Here is a 15,750-nt window from a genome sequence, read left to right on the forward strand (position 1 = left end):
TACCTTCCCACGTGAAACTTAAATCATTTTAAATGAAAAAGTATAATTTACCTATTAATTCCACTTATCTCCACAGAGTTCTAGATATCACAAACAAAATGTACTTTTTCATTATGGAAGTGAAACCAATGAATAAAAAAAAATATGAGTTCAACAATTATAAAATATCAGTTACAAAACTTGTTTTTTTTAAACTAATGATGATAGCTACTAGTAATTTTCACAATAAAATGTAGAATATGTTCTACATTGGCTGTCTTGAGGCTGTGTTATAGTAGCTTTTTAATCTCTGAAGTATAATTAACATACAGTGTAATGTTAGTTTCAGGTGTACAACATAATGATTCAACAATTCTTTACTCAGTGCTCATAAGTGTAGTCACCATCTGTCACCAAACAACGTTATTATAGTATTATTGACTATATTCCCTATGTGTACTGTTCATCTCTGTGACTATTTTAGAAATGGAAGTTTGTACCTCTTAATCCCCTTTATCTATTTCACCCATATGCCCACCCATTGTTATGCCAATTTTTAATCAGGAGGTCCTTTTTTCTATGTGTATACCTTGCTATAAGATGAACAGTAAGTAGTTAAAACACTTAATATTATCTAACAGTGGGTGCAATAGGGTTAGTTAATGAGAGATATCTTTTTTATTATAAAGCTTCAACTCTGCTGTAATTCGTATGCGCTACTGTTAAATATCCCGAGGCATCTTAGTTCTTCAAATAAAATTTTGTTTTGACAAGGACTTTAACCAAGAAGTTTAAAGCTGTTCTGTCTGCAAGAAGTTTAAGTTGTTCTGTCTATGAGGTAAGAGTATGGATGGGTGCCTTGAGGAACAGCAACTTTTCTCCCACAAAGAAGCAAAGTAACCAGTTCTCAATTTATATGAGCCTTGAAAAAAGGCAGTCGCCAAACCACAAGTCTACAGCTGTTTTCCAAGGATATCATCTGTTCTGTCAAGCAGAGCCCTAGAAACAAAAGCTAGGAAGGTGAAGGTATAAAATGACTCTGAAGGAAAAGCTGAGAAGGGAAAATACAGCACAGTTACTTTCAGAAGAGGTATCTTTTACATTCAAATGTGCCACTGAGGCTGATCTTTTTAGATCAAAATATAACCTATAGCATCAAGAGCCTTCTGAAGAGTTAGAGCCCTTAGAAGTCTGAGAAAATCCAGATAAAATTCAGCAAGCTTTGGTCAGTACAGTTTCCCCAATCAAGTACCAGAGTTGCTGATTCTTTTCACTTAAGACTTTTCTACTTAAGACTCCAGTTGGTTTAGCCACAAGAGATTTGAGAGGAAGAAAAGGATAGGTGATATGTTATTGAGAGACCAATATCATTTACTTTCTATCCAATGTTATATAAGGATCCTGGGAATAAGGAACATTCTCAAAATGATCCACAGCTTTGTTATTAATTCAATAGTTTATCAATAGGGCAAATAAAGAACATAACATTTGTCAGATATTTCGTGATTTTAAGAAATACAGCACATGAGGGGCGCCTGGGTGGCTCAGTCGGTTAAGCGGCCGACTTCGGCTCAGGTCATGATCTCGCGGCCCGTGAGTTCCAGCCCCGCATCAGGCTCTGTGCTGATGGCTCAGAGCCTGGAGCCTGTTTCAGATTCTGTGTCTCCCCCTCGCTGACCCTCCCCCATTCATGCTCTCTCTCTGTCTCAAAAATAAATAAACGTTAAAAAAAAAATTAAAAAAAAAAAAATACAGCACATGAATATTTCTAAAACTCATATGAATGAAAAAGAAAATATCCTTTATATATTTTTCAGTAGACTTTTTCTTTTAGAATAGTTTTTCAATATACACAATTATTGTAAAGATAGTACAGATATGCCATATACCTCACATGTAATATACCTGATTACATCTTACATTAATCTTCATATTTTTAAGGAAAAAAAAGAGTGAAGGAATAGAATAATTAAACGTTTGAAACTATAGACTTTTTTTTTTTAATAAAAAGAAGACATATCTGCATTTAAGACACAGATTAAGGAATCTGTGTTTCCTGAGTCTAATTAGAATGCAATGCTTCAAGCATAAGAACCGAGTCCTAAGAGAAAGACATGAACAGTTTATGAAATGAAGCTTCATTCAAGAGTGTTAATGTGCCTTAACCCAAGCTAAATTGAGACTGTATTAAATCTTTCTGTTAAGTCATAGGTAACATGTAGAAAGGAAAGGAATCCACTATGTTTGGTTCTGGAATGAGTAATCATGAGTAATCAATGGAAGACTCCAAGGCTAGCGATAAGAGAAGAGAAAATGAATGATCAGAATGAGAACAGTAAATAAAACACTGAAGTTCAGAGCCACAGCCCAATTTTTTACAAAAATATTTAAAAGTGTGAAAAATTCAAAAGATCTTGTTCATAAAAAGGCAGAGAGACAGTGAGAAATAGAAAAAACAAAAACAAAAAACAAACCTATGTGTGTCTAACACAAGATTAGGCTCACCAGAATAAGTATCTAGAAAAAACAAGCAGATGTTAATAAAGGAAAGAAAGCAAAAATTCTGAGGTGGGCAGGGATTTATTCAGATGGAAAGAAACCCTACTCAGGAACCCCTTAGCTGACCTAAGTCTTTGTTATCCACCACTGCTACAGAGGAGCACAAATAGAGATTTATAGGAGTCTATAGAAGGGAATCAGAGCTGTTGTCACACACACATGGGCATGCATATATATGTATGCATAATCTTCAAATTTCTTACCAAATAGCCTTTGTCAATTGCACTGATCCTGGTTTTATACTTTCTGTCTGCAAAAGGCTTGAAGGTATGTCTCATCCATTAGCAAGAATATACAGAAGGGCTTCCTTACCAAAAGCAGCTTTAATTATGCTGACACTTTAACAGGGTGGTTATTTCTGATGATAAAACCTGTTTTTCAATTGTTTCTAGTGTGCCTAATGCACTTTCTTCTATATTTCTCTACCAGTTATCCAAGAATGCAGGCATATTGCTTTGTTCTGTATGGTGATTCTTTCGATTTTTCCCCTTCTTCCCTTTTAAGACATTGTCCACTCACCACACACACACATACACACACCCCACATGTGTGTGCGTAGAATATGATACACTTCCAGCAGGAGTGCCACTAGGAAGTACTTCTCATTTGGGACTAGAAGATTGGGAAATACAGATTGAAAATACCTCCTCCCTAAGTCCCTTGGGAAAGGGTCTCACTAACTTCTCCCTCCTTCTGCCTTGAGTATCACCCACTGATCGCATACAGGTGAACTTTCGTTCATTAAATAAATATCTTATTGAGCACTTAATATTTACAACAAAATTTGGGAGATAACAACCCAATAGAATAAGAAATTCATCTTGCAAATGATGATGATTATTCAAGTTTTAGAAATAGGAGGTAAATTTGCCAAAATTACTTGAAACAACATACTTTAGTTAAAGACCTTTGCATAGAGAAGTTTAAGATAAAATTTTGTTCTAATTCGGGTTCTGTTATGAATTAAATTGTGTGATTTTGCTTCATTTTGTTAATTTAAAATTATGACAAAAATTACCTCCCTCCACAATCTATTTCTGCTCACCCATCCTTCCTTCTCAGAGATACTATGAAACTAAATGACATGGTATATGCTCACAGCTATTCAAACATACTAACTCATTTATTCTCATAATCTCAAGAGACATTGTTTCACACTGGATAAATGCAGTATTTTTGCATTTAGTGCTGCAAGGTGGTCCAAACATGGACCTTTAAAAGCTAACAATATTATGTAACATTCTTACAGTTATAATTCTGCAGCAAAGCTATTACATATAAATTAAGAAATAAGGACTTAAGATAAAATAGGGTTCTTCTGTATTCAGTTTCCTTTTCTTCAGTTTTTTTTTAACACTATCTGAGGCATTTCTTCTGACACTGTTAATTTCTAAGAATGACCCTAGATGACCAGAACTGAAAGCCCTATTTGTTCTCATTATCCTATAAATCAAAATTGAGAAGTATATATTAAAATCAATATGCCTCCAAGATGGTATATTAAGAGAAGCAGTGTCTCTTAAACCTAAATGATTATTAATTCACTAAAGGCATCATCATATGCTAAAATATTTTAGTCTCTTTTACTTTGGTTAAAATACGAAAATTGTTACTATTGAACATATTTCAAATTCAGAAGCCAGTGTAATTTCTACTTTGCTAAAAAGAATTTTAAATCAACTAGTAAACCACAGTTATTCTTATACTATGTAGGCACTGCTAAGATTTAGAAGTTTCCACTGCCTTCATTTAGTAAATTAGTAGTAATTGTGAATTAATGATGTAACATTACAAAATAGTACTGATTCTGTGGCTTTTAAATTAAATCACCGATGAAGCCTTTTGCCACAACTATTTAGATTTCCAATACACACAAGCAAAAGACTCTTCAGAGGAAACTTTTCCAGCTACCATGTAATTTTCCTCACTTATCTGTCTATATTTACTACCGACCAAAAGCATTGCAGAAAAAGGCTAAATTAACAACAAACAAAAATTAGTCAATATAAACTGGACATCATATCTCCAGAAATCTCTCATGAAGAGTAAATGTTCAATAACTATTAGTTCAATTGAATTGCATGTAGGGAGACAAAGGTGATGTCAAGCCAACAGTGACAAAAATATATTGGTGGCAAAGAAGCCAGAATGTAGAATTCAGCTCTCCCTATCTATTGTTCAATACTCTTATCTATCCTCTCATGATGTCTTTAATACAAAATTCAACAAGAAGTGCAGGCTTAGAGCACTTACCTGGTCACTCCCCTAGCCTTGTGGACGTATGTATACTAGACAAATAAAAACTGTATCTATTTAAAGTATACAAACAAGTTGATATATATATATATATATATATGTACACACACACACATACATACATATATATACACGTACATACATACACACTATGTAATGATTACCACAATCAAATTAATTAAGATATCCATCACTTCACATAGTTACAATTTACTTTTTCGTGGGGAGAACTCTTGAAATCAACTCTCTTAGCAAATTTCAGGTATGTAATACCAGTATTATTAATTATAGTCACCATACTGTACATTAGATCTCTAGAACTTACTCATCCCACATTAAGTGAACCTTCATACCCTTTGATCAACATCTCATTTCCCACATCTCCTTTCTCCTGGTAATTCCTATACTACTCTCTACTTTTATGAATTTGACTTTTTTAGATTACACATATGAGATCATGCAATATTTGTCTTTCTGTGTCTTATTCACTTAGCATAATATCCTTCAGGTTTATTATCTTGCAAAAGCAGGTTTTATTATTTTCGTGGCTGAAGAACATTCCATTGTGTGTATATATGTGTGTATATATGTGTATATATATATATGTGTGTGTATATATGTATATGTATGTGTGTATATCTTTTTTTCTTTATCCATTTATCCACTGACAGACACATAGGTTGTTTCCATATTTTGACTATTTTGAATAATGCTGCAGTGAACAAGGGGGTGCAGTATCTCTCTGAGATAGTGATTTCATTTCTTTCAGACATATACTACTGAGAAGTGGGACTGCTGTATCATACAGTAGTTCTATTTTTAACTTTTTGAGGAATCTCCATACTGTTTTCCATAATGGATATTTACATTCCCACCAATGGTGTACAAGGGTTCCCTTTGGTCCACATCCTTTATAAAACTTGTTATCTTTTATCTTTTTGATAACAGCCTTTCTAACATGTATGAGGTGATTTCTCATTGTAATTTTGATTTGCATTTACCTGATGATTAGTGATCTCTTGACTATTTGTAGGTCTTCTTTTGAGAAATGTCAATTCAGATCCTTAGTCCATATTCTAGTAGGTTATTTTTTTGCTGTTGAGTTGAATTCCCTATATATTTTGAATGTTAACCCCTTATCAGATACACAGTTCGCAAATATTTTTTCCCACTCTAGGATGCCTTTTCATTTTGTCCATGATTTCATTTGCCATGCAGAAGTTTTTTCGTTTGCTGTAGTCACTTGCTGATTTTTACTTTTGTTGCTTTTGCTTTTGGTGGTATACACAAAAAATCATTGTCAAGAACAATGTCCAAGGAGCTTTTCCTCTATGTTTTCAGATCTCACATTTAAGAAGCCCAAGAACCCTTCCAGCAACTAATAGCATTCCTTCTCCAGGGCAGAGTTAAGCCATAGACACCTCCTATTTCCAATGAAGAGAGGTCAGAAAAACTAAAGGAATGAGCCAGGTACGTTAAATTTTATTGTGTTCTTTGTCTGCTCTAATCATAAGACTAAACAGTTTTTAATTTGTTTGTTTAAAAAGATCTACAGCATCTAGCTTTGTGTTATAATGAAGAAAAGATTCATTAACAGTGTGGTGAAAGCATTTCATTGTACTGGAAACAGTCTGATTTTACTTCTCTAAAATTATTTTCACAACCAAAGCAGAAAAGGTAATGAAGCAAATAAGAGAACTGGAGTACTGCATTGTGGTAATTAAAATGAAGACTCTGGGCATAGTTAATAACCATGAAAGAGAAAGTTAAAAGCATTTTCATTTTTAAAAGCCAGTACTGGAAATTATTGTCTCTTAACACATTAAACAAGAATATTTTCATAGCAAAGTTAAGATAGTATTGAGGTGTCCTTTCTAGCCCTCTAGCAAAGAACAATTTGTTGCAAGTAGTTAAGAACAACACAATAGCTCAGGCACAAGTAGTCTACCAAATGCTGCAGGAAATCAATTTCCCTGTAGGCATTTTACAAAATTCTAAGTGTGGAAGCAATAGAGAAAAGATACCAAGGTGCATAGTTAACATACAGACCGTAATGAGAAAAGATACCAAGGTGCATAGTTAACATACAGACCGTAATCCTGACACACTGAAGCAAAGGCAGATGGTTACTATACAGTTATAGAAGAGGAACGATCTTAATAATCAACAATTGGCTTATTTTAGATGCATTTTTAAAAGTTTTACTCTGCCTAGAAGTCTTTGGAATGTTCTAAAGCCACTTTTTAAAAAAGACAAATTCTACATGTCCAATAGAAACAACAAACATTATGGGGCATTTCTATTACTGGGGTCTTTGAGACAGTAGTCTCAAATATCCAAATATCTCTGGATATTCCAGGTGATCTTTAAAAAACCTCTATTTCAGGTTCAAAAGACGAGTACACCAGAGCAACTTTGCTAATATTTTCTGCGACTATAAAAGCCACAAAAGAAAGTCAGGGAAAGAATGAGATGTATCCAAATCTAACTCTCTCATTCAAGAATCTAATGTAAACAAAAGTCCCTCCAAGGCTAGAGAAGAGAAACTAATTTCTGAGAAGCCAAATTCTGCCAATCCTACACAAATGCACAGAAGACATATAGCTTCAAGCACCTTCAATTTTTCTCCATAAGTTTATAGCCTGACTCCCAGGTGTCAGAACCAGCTTAATTTCTCAATCTAAAAATAACTTAGTTTAAAAATTAAGGTTGAATGTCAGAAATGTCCTCCACCATTTTACTTAACAGGCCTAATTATACTCTCCTTCTCCAAACCAATATTCAGGGAGGATACAGCAGGTACTCCTAAAAAAGAAAAAAAAAAAAAAAAAAAAAGAGGGAGATAGGAAAAGGATGGGGAAGGGATGGAAGGAAAGGAAGAAAGGGAGAATAGAGAAGAAAGAGGGAGGAAAGAGGGAAAGGGAAGAAGTGCTGGAGACAGAGGGGAATGGGGAAAGAGGAAGAGAGAGAAGGGGGAAAGAAGGAGAAAAGTAAAAGCAAGTTTGGAACCGGTTAGCCCAGATCAAAAGATGAAGTGGATAGCAGACACAAAAGAGAAACACTAGTTGAAACTTCGGTTCTTGTGCAAAAGCTGTTGTGAATGTTTTGTTCAGTTTTAAATAAAGATCAGAATAACTTACACTGGTTTGCCAGCTCTTCCATTCTGCGAAGTGCCACTGGTCCCAGTAGCGCTGGTACTTAGAGCACATGTCTACTCACTGGCTTTTAAATCAAACCACCAACAATAACTAAACCAGATGTCAAATCCTGCTGCCTTTCCTTTGGATAGAGGCATTGTTCCATCTCTCCTTGTAGCTATCCATGCACTGAGAATCCACTGTTAGCTGAGTCTAAATTTCTTTGAAATCCCCTGTTATTATTTTTTTCAGTTAAAAATACTTTTAAGACCATTTTTCTCACTGCCTCAGTTTAACACTGATCTAACCAGTTCAGGTTATTAACTTTTTTAAATCTTTAACACAGTATTTTTTGCTGTTTATTTTTAAATAATTTAAGACCCACAATGAATTGCAAAAACAATAGCGAGTTACCTTCCACACAGCTTTCCCCAATGAGAATATCTTACTTAACCACAGTTCATTATCAATATCAGGAAAGTGACATCACATAATATTATTAATATATAGACCTTCTTTGGATTTCACCAGGTTTTTTTGAGGGGGGCGGGGAGTGGTGGTTTACAGAACTATCAAATTTTATAACATATAGACTCATGCAACTAGTACGACAATCAGGATACAGGCTGTTACATCAAAATAATTTATCTTACGTCACTCCTTCTCCAAATGTTAATCTCTGGCAACTACTGACCTGTTCTCCATGACAATCATTTAGTAACTCGACAATGTTATAAATAAAATCAGACAGTGTTAAGCCTTTTGAGATCGGTTTTATCACTTGGCATAATGCTCTTGAGACTCATCCAAGGTATTGTGTGTATCAATAGTTCATTCCTTCATATTATTGAGTAGTAGTCTGTTATTGGATTGTGCCACAGTCTATTCACCCATTGAAGGGCATATAGGTTGTTTCCAGGTTTAGGGTATTACAGATTAAGTGCTATGCATGTGAGTGTACATATTTTTGTGTGGACGTGAGTTTTTATTTCTCTAGGATAAATACATAGGAGTATAATTGTTGAATCAAATTGTCACACTGTTTCCCAGAATGCCATACCATTTTACATTTCCATAAGGAATACATGAGAGAGCTGGTGGCTCCAAATCTTGGTGTTTTTTATGTTAGCCATTTCTGATAGGGGTGTGGTGGGATCTCATGTTTTCAGGTTACATCTCCTAATAGTTAATGATTTTGAAGATCTTTTCATGTGCATGTTTGTTGACCATATATCTTCCTTGGTAAAGTTATCTGCTCAAAACTTTTGTCCATTTTCCAACTGGGTTGTTTCTTACTGTTGAGATTGAAGAGTTCTTGGGGCACCTGGGTGGCTTAGTCAGTTAAGCACCTGACTCTTGGTTTTGGCTCAGGTCATGAATCTCAGGATTGTGAGATTCATGCTCCACGCTGAGCATGGAGCCTGCTTAAGATTCTCTCTCTCCCTCTCTCTGCCCCTCTCTCCCTCCCTCTCTCTCTCCCTCTCTCTGCCCCTCTCTCCCTCTCACATGCACACATGCTCCCTCTCTCTCTCTTAAAAAAAAAAAACAACTTAAAAAAGAGAGTCCTTAATACATTCTGGATACAAGACCGTTGTTGGAGATGTGAATTGTGAAGATTTTCTTCCAGTCAAGTTTATGGTTTGTCTTTTATCCTCTTTAACAGGGTCATTCACAGGGCAAAAGTTCTTAATTTTATAAGTTTGATTTATTGATTTTTTTTCCCCTTTTAGAAACCATTCTTTTGGTGTCTGTTTAAGAACTTTTAGCCTAGGTCACAAAGATTTATACCAACACTTTCCTCTAAAAGTTTTATAGTTTTACATGTCACATTTGTTTTATCTGTCAGATTTACTACCCATTTTCAGGTAATTTTATGTAAAAATGTGAGGTTTAGGTCAAGGTTCATTTTTTTCCCTATGAGATGTCCAATTATTCCAACACCATTTATTGAAAAGACTATGCTTCCTTCATTGAACTGCTTTTGCATCTGTCTCAAAACTCAACTGCCCACTTACAGGTATATACTCAAAAGAAGGAAAACTGTTACTCAAATAAATACACGTAGAGACATATTAATAGCAATGCTAGTTTGAAACAGCAAAAGGTGAACACAATCCAAACGTCCATCAACAAATGAATGGATAAACACATTTTGGTAGACTCACACAACAGAATATTACTCAGCCACAAAAAAGGAATGGAGTACTAATACACGCTACAACATGGATGGAGCCTGAAAACATTAATCTAAGTAAAGTTAGCCAGATAGAAAAAATCACATATGATTCCATTTATATGAAACATTCAGAATTGGTAAATCCATAGACAATGCAGATTGGTGGTTTCTAGGGGCCATGGGAATTGGAAATGGGGAAATGGAGAGCAGCTGTTTAATGATTTTGAGTGAGGTTTTCTCTTAAGCTGATGAATGCTGTGCAACTAGACACAGGTGACCTTGTGAATGCACTAAATACCACTGAATTGTTCATTTTAAGATGGTGAATTTTAGATGGTTACATAAATTTCACCTCAATGAAAAAAAGTACACCCACGTGGGTCTATTTTGGACTCTATTCTGTTTCATTGATTTATATGTCTACCCCTCTTCCAATACTATACATTATTTTGATCACTGTCACTATGGTTAAGTCTTAGAAGTATCAACTATGATTATTCAGATGTTATTCTTTTCAAAATTGCTTTAGCTATTTTAATTCCTTTGCCTTTTTATACAAATTTTGGCATCAATTTGTCTATATATACAAAAAGAAAAAAGGACTTGCTGGGATTTCAATAGGAATATGTTCAGTCTATGGATCAGTTTGCGAAGATCTGAAGTCTTTTCTATGTTGAGTCTTCTAACCCATGAACATAATAAATTCATTCACTCATTTAGACCTTTAATTTATTTCACCAGCATTGTATAAGTATTTTTATCTAAGTATTGCATTTTCCATTTTTAGAGCAATTATAAGTGGCATTATGTCTTAAAATTCTGGTTTCTAATTGTTTCTTGCAAGGATGTAGAACTACGACGAATTTTTTTGTGTTGATCACATATCCCACAACTTTGCTCAATTCACTTATTCTAGAAGTTTTACTGCTGTATGGTTGTTATTGTTTGGTAGATTGCTAAGGATTTTACTATGTAGACAATCATGTCACCTGCAAATAGGGACAGTTTTCTTTCTTTCTAGTTATGTATTCCATTTGTTTCTTTGTCTTGACTTACTGGACTTCATAGAACTTCATTACTATGAATAGGAGTGAGAGAATAGGTGAGAGAGGATACCATTGCCTCATTTCCAAGTTTAGGGGAAAAGCATTTAATCTTTCACCATTAAGTGTGATGAATGATACCTGTAGATTGTAAATTCTTTTTTTTTTTTAAATCAGATTGAAGAATTTCCCTCTTTTCCTAGAGTGCTAAGTGTTTATCATGAATGAGTGTTGGATTTTGTCAATTTTTTTATCATGTCGACATATTTTATTTTCTGATCAACATATTATTTTTATCATTTTCAACCTATTTTATCATATATACATATGTGATATGTGAATACACACACACTCACACACACACACATATAATATATGTGATATATGTATATCATGACCAAGTGGAGTTTATTCCAGCAATGCAAAGCTGGCTAAGTATTCAAAATTCATTCAACGTAATCTACCACATTAACAAAAGAAAATCCACATAATTATACCAATTTGTAAAGAAAAAGTATTTGACAAAACACAACACCCATTCCTGCTTTCCTGTGCATAATTTGAACTTTCAGTATTTAATTTTGATTCATCTGCAGTGTTTTTAAATACATTTCTTCAGAGTATTGTTAATGACTCTGTGTGTGTGTGTGTGTGTGTGTATGCTCACACATGTAATTTACTAGTCTACACATATCAACATTATTTCAAGTAGGATGTAGAAACCTCAGTACCTTTACTTTCTCCATTTTATGATATGGTTGTCTTAAAGATTCCCTTTATATACATTGAAAACTACATCTGACAATGTTACCAATTTTGCTTTCCCCCATCAAGCATTTTTAAAATTTTAAGAGAAGACTAATCAATTATCCTATGTCTACCCTTTCATTTGCATTTTCTTCATTTCTGACATTCCAAGATTCCTTCTGTCATCACTTTCTTCCAATCTGAAGAATTTCCTTTAGGGGCACCTGGGTCACTCAGTCGGTTAAGTGTCCAACTTCAGCTCAGGTCATGATCTCACAGTTCATGGGTTTGAGACCTGTGTCAGGCTCTGTGCTGACAGCTCAGAGCCTGGAGCCTGCTTCAGATTCTGTATCTCCCTCTATTTCCTCCCCTGCTCATGTTCTCTCTCTCTAAAATAAATAAACATATTTAAAAAAAAAAGAATTTCCTTTTTTTGGACCACGTCTGCTGGCAATCAATTCTTTTAGCTTTCATTCATCTCAAAATGTCTTTACTTCACCTCATTATATTTTCACTGGATGAGGAATTCTAGGTCTAGGTTGTCAGTTCTTTTCTTTTGGCACTTAAAATATCTTACTTCTTTTTTATGGCCTCCGTGTTTTCTAATGAGAAATCCACTGTCAATCAAATTGTTCCACCATAGGTAATGCATTGCTTCTCTCTAACTGCTTTGAAGAATTTTTCCATTGTCTTTAGTTTTCAACAAATTACTTATAAAGTGTCTAGAAATGGATTATTTGGGTTTTTCCAGTTAGGAATTTGTTCAACTTCTTGAATATGTTGGCTTGCCAAGTTTAGGAAGTTTTCAGTAATTTCATCAATCCCTTACTCTTTACTTCTCTCCTTGGACTCTTAACCAACAGGTCCCTGAGGCTGTGTTTACTTTTTTTCCCCAATCTTTATTCTCTCTGTTGTTAGACTGGATAATTTCCCCTGATCTAACTTCAAGTGCACTGATTCTTTCCCCTGCCACAGCTATCCCATCATAAGCCAGTTTTTTCTTAGGTTACTGCATTTTTCAGTTCTAAAATTTTCACTTGTTTTTTTTCCTCATATCGCCATTTCTTTGCCAAGGCTTTCTATTTCTTCTTCATTTGTTTCAAGTCTGTAATTGCTTATTGCAGCATTTTTGTTATTATATCTTCTTTAAAATCCTTACCAGGAATTCCAACATCTGTGTCATATCGGTGTGCTGTCCACTGATTATCTTTTGTCATCTGAATTAAGATTTTCCTGGTTCTTGATATATGGTGAATCTTATGTTATGAGACTCTGCTTTCTATTTAAATGATCTATTTCAGTAGACAGCAAACTATATAGATTCTTAACTCACTTTTATTGGCTGTGGCTCAAATGTCAATTTAATTGTTAAAGCTTTTTCAGTGTTATTTTGTTCTGCCCCATTTGTGGGTTAACCAAGAGCCAGTATGAAGCCTAGGTAGTATATCATACAGAGTTCAGTTCTCAGACCTTTCTCTGCATTGACCCTCATCAGTTCCACGCATGTGATGTTCAGAGGTCTACCCTGGATTTCAAGTACATATTAGAAAAATCCTGTTCTCTAACTCCCTTTCCTCCATATCCTCCTTCCACTCTAGTTGTGAAGAGAATGGAACTACCTAATTATTACAGGAAGGTGATGGTGGACGGATTTTGTCCAAAGTCCCTGCAGTTGTAACACCAGTTGGGAGAGGTAGGGGTGCGCTCATTATTGCAGGGCAGGTATGGTGGACAGGGCTATGTGCTCAAGCTCCACAGATATGGCACCAGGAAGGGCAAGGGCCAACCCTTTCATGACATTCTCTTGGAATAGAATAGATGTAATCAAAATCAGGCCTTTTTTGGCTCCATCAATTAGTATTTTTAGGTTGGAAGATTCTCCAACACCTCCAACTGGGATATATAGGAACAAGACAAACAAAAAAATAAACAAACATAGAAGATTCACATTGTATGGGATTTTTTGTTGTTATTGTACTTAGCAGGAAGAATACAGTATAATGTGTTTACTACATCTTATCCAGAAACTGAAGCCTGTATTTTAAGTCCAACATATTCTCATGTAATACACATTTAATTCACATCTATAATGCTACTTATTTATTGGCAAACTGATGGTTTTTTGTTTCCAGAGGCATCTGCTCATATAACTTTCTTTTAAAAATGATAAACCAACATTTTTTTAATCATTTGAATCTTGAGAACACTATGGTATTATATCTTCTTATGTAAAAAGAAAACATAATGTTTGAAGAAAAGAACTCTCATAGTGAACATTGGGAAAAAAAATTTTAATGTTTTATTTATTTTTGAGAGAGAGAGAGAGAGAGAGAGAGAGAGAGAGAGAGAATGAGCAGGGAAGGGGCAGAGAGAGGGAGACACAGAATCCGAAGCAGGCTCCAGGCTCTAAGCTGTCAGCACAAGGTCCGACACGGGGCCCAAACTCGTGAAACGCGAGATCATGACCTGAGCCAAAGACAGATGTTTAACTGACTGAGCCACCCAGGCGCCCCTCATAGTGAACATTTAAAAGACTATTCAAAGCCTCGAGGGGATGTAGGCTTTGAACACAGGTAAAACTCCTTCTTTTTAAAAGCTTTTTCTTAGGGTCTGACTTTATTTCCTTTTTCATCCATTATATAAGTACAAAGGGCAGGGCACTAGGTCTTTTGGTTGCAAGTCAAATGTAGTATCTATCCTGCCTCTAACCCTTTAAACAACCAACCCTGTTACAGGGCATCCTGTAACCACCTCTCTTTATCTCTCATGATAAGTGCAGCTTCACGGGATGGCCTCCTCTACTAGCCCTGACTTTTCCAAACCTGACAAGTACAGCCACTCTAATCACTTCAGGGGAAGAGGATTTAGACCAAAATTCAAAACAAAACAAATAAATTTAAAAAAAAAAACAACAAAAACCTCCACACATGCAAATAAACAAAAAACCACCAACTTCTGAGCAAGGGAAATGTCCGAAGCTATGGGGCTATTTTGCCAGCAGAATGTTAACTAGAATTCTTCCAACAATCCCAAACAGCCTCTGATATGCTCCAACTTGATGAAAGAGATGATGGTGTGTGTGCGTATAAAAGTGTTGGATATTTATAGGTGATGTATTTTGTCTAAAAATAAACACCAGTTATGCCAATGAAAAGAGAGAGGAATAAAAGATGCAATAGCTATGGGAAAGACATGAAATAGTTGAGAGAAAACAGTAACAAGAAATGGTAAAAATAATGACCTGTCTCTATCCATTCAGATACAATCAGTGACTCCCTACTTTTCCATATTGAAATCTCTATGCGCATCTTTTTCTATCTGCATCTTAATCTTTCTATTAGAGCCTCTTGTGATAGCATGACAGCAATAGCCCAAATATCCCAGAAGAACTTTACTATAGAATAAAAGAGAAGAAAATCATGAACTAAAAAAAAAAAAAAAAGTTACTCTTATTCCCTTCCTACCTGAAACATGTAAGAAATCAAAGATAAAGTAAAATAAAAACTGATTTCATTAGCATAGAAGCTTCAGAGCCCATCTAGTAGAACCTGATATTATTCAGAATAAATCAAGATATGTCCTAATATTTAAGCAGACATCAAGTTGCATTTGAAAGCTTCATAATCATTAACAGTATTTCTTATTGTATCTTAAGATCACTGTGCTTTTAATAATGATCTAAAGTGAATATGGCCAAAGTCTATAACACAGCAAAGTCTGTAACACACAACTCATATTCTTGAGTCCCTACATATACTTCGTATCTAGTCCCGTGATCTAGCCAGTAAAAACTCTTCAACTCATAAATGAAAAAACAAAAACAAAAAAAACAAAAAAACAAAAAGACTAATTA

General features: G+C 34.8%; 1 protein-coding gene across 14 annotated transcripts in view; it reads right to left on the bottom strand.

Annotated features, from left to right (window-relative positions):
* FUT8 (fucosyltransferase 8) overlaps positions 1-15,750 on the bottom strand; it is a 310,019-nt gene that overhangs the window by 60,523 nt on the left and 233,746 nt on the right. The gene's annotated exons all lie outside the window — the stretch shown is intronic.

Source organism: Panthera uncia, assembly GCF_023721935.1.
Source record: "Panthera uncia isolate 11264 chromosome B3 unlocalized genomic scaffold, Puncia_PCG_1.0 HiC_scaffold_1, whole genome shotgun sequence".
In the NCBI taxonomy this organism is placed as follows: domain Eukaryota; kingdom Metazoa; phylum Chordata; class Mammalia; order Carnivora; family Felidae; genus Panthera; species Panthera uncia.